Consider the following 2436-nt stretch of genomic DNA (forward strand, 5'->3'; position numbering starts at 1 on the left):
TAGATTCGCCTTTAAAGCCCAATGGCTCTTCTAATTCTCTTTGTACAGACTTGGAAATTTACCTAAATTTTCAATGCCCTGGATACTGAATTTACATAATAGTAACTTCTTCCTGTTTACCTCGTAGGATATTGAGGAAGTTCCCCAATGCCATTACAATATTGTATTTGTTTCCATTTCATACACTCCAGAAATACCCAGTTACCAATTTAGATATAACAAGTAAACCTCTCACTATATAAAACGATATCAGCCACTCAATAAAATATCTAGTTTATGTGAGTGGGAAGGTCATATAAAACATTTCTGATCTTTATAGTTCTGCTTGGCTTGAACACAAGGTTATTGGCCTAAATGGCTTTTTAAAAAAATATCAGTAGAGCGGGGCATGGTGACTCACACAAGTAATCCTAACACTCTGAGCAGCCAAGACAGAAGGATGGCTTGGACTCAGGAGTTTGAGACCAGCCTAAGCAAAAGCAAGACCCCATTTCTACCAAAAATAGAAAAATCAGCCAGGCATTGTGGTGCCAACGATAGCCCCAGCTACTCAGGAGACTGAGGCAGGAGGATCACTTGAGCCTGGGAATTTGAGGTTGCTATGGGATAGGTTGGGCAATAGAGTGAGATTCTGTCTTCAAAAAAAAAAAAAAATCAGTAAATTGGTAATCATTCACCCAAGCAACAATCTTATACAGACAATACAGACAAAGCCAAGCAATAAAATTATAAATTTTCTTAAAATAAAGTTCTAGAAAAATATTCTACAGTTTCAAAGTATGTCTATAATATTTAAAACTATTCCCCAAAAGGGCCCAGAGTATCAGTTAATCTGTCTACTCTTCTCTTAAACCACAAAATTCAGTAAGACTATGGCATATAATAGTTTATCCACTTTCAAAAAAATAAAAGATATTGTGTTTCCATAAAATATTTTTGGAGCACAATCAGTATGCTATCAGCATGCTAAAATATATACAAATGCAAATCATCTTTAAACATGTGCTTATGAAAATGTTTAGAATTATGTATATTTTCATGGTCTTCAAAAAGATAAAAGTTCTAAATGACATGTTCATAGTTAATCAATAGGAAATATAGAAGAGCCAAAGAGATCACTCATAAAGGCAACCGTCTAGTATGATCTGTTCTAAATGTGTATTACCTACTTTCCGGAGTATAGAATAATTAATCAGTATTATTCCATTTCCTTTACTATTAATGGCATGAAAAAACAAAAGAGAGGGTCATTTTTAAGTTGAAATTTTCTTTTTTTCTCACAACAACAGCCTTCTTACAAAAGGTTAGGGACACTGAAATTATCTTATATTCTCATTTAGTATCCAGAGACAGAGAAGAAAATTGAAGAGAAAAGGAAAGAGAAAGTGAATTAAAAGCTTTGATAAAAATGACATGTTTTAATGAAAACTAAAAAGCCACAAATCCCATAATCTCAAGAGTCAAAACTGAAGAAAAATGAAAAAAAACTACACCAAATGACATCATGATCAATCTGCTAAAAATCAATATTTTTTAAGAAAAACTTTAAAATAACCAAAGAAAAAAGATACAAAACATATTAAGAAACAAAGCTAAGAATGACAAATTTCTGATCAAAGACAATGGAAAAGATAAAAATAAATGTAACCTAGAATTCTATCCATAGCAAAAATAACTACCAAAAATTTGAAGGTGAAATGATGACTTTCTCAGGTATATTAAAACAGATATAATTATTTGTCAGCAGATATTCACTGTAAGAAATGTTAAAAATAGTCTTTTAGGAAAAATTTCAGGAGGGAAATTTTGATATATACAAAAGAATGAAGAACACTAGAAAACTGTATATGTATATAAATATGAGAGCTTTAGAAATATTTTAAACCCTTAAAAAATAATCAATTGTTTAAAATTAAAAACACTGTATCATGTAATTTATAACACATGCACAAATATAATGCATTAAAGCAATGGCATTCAGGCTGACAAAGGGAAAATGAAAGTATTATTGAAAAGTCCTTACACTATGCTAAGTTAAAGACATATGTAGTAGGATATACTTCCTGTGATAGAACAATCACTAAAAATAGTATAACTAATGAGCCAATAATGTATATAAATAGAAGATTATTAATTCAAAAAAAGAGAGGAAAATAGGAAAGATGAAAAGAAGGTGTAGAAAGAACAGCAAAATGGAGTTAGAACCAAAAATACTGATAATCTCATTAAATATAAACTATCTAAGCATTAATCAAACAGCAAGATGATGGGGTTGAATTAAAATTAAAAAAGCAAAAACTAACTACATGCCCGATGCCACCATCCCATTTAAAATAGAAAGACACAAAAAGCGGGCAGCGCCTGTGGATCAAAGGAGTGGGGCGCTGGCCCCATATGCTGGAGGTAGTGAGTTCAAACCCAGCCCCTGCCAAAAAC

This window comes from Otolemur garnettii, unplaced genomic scaffold (assembly GCF_000181295.1).
Source record: "Otolemur garnettii isolate 467f Iridium unplaced genomic scaffold, OtoGar3 scaffold00028, whole genome shotgun sequence".
Classification (NCBI taxonomy): domain Eukaryota; kingdom Metazoa; phylum Chordata; class Mammalia; order Primates; family Galagidae; genus Otolemur; species Otolemur garnettii.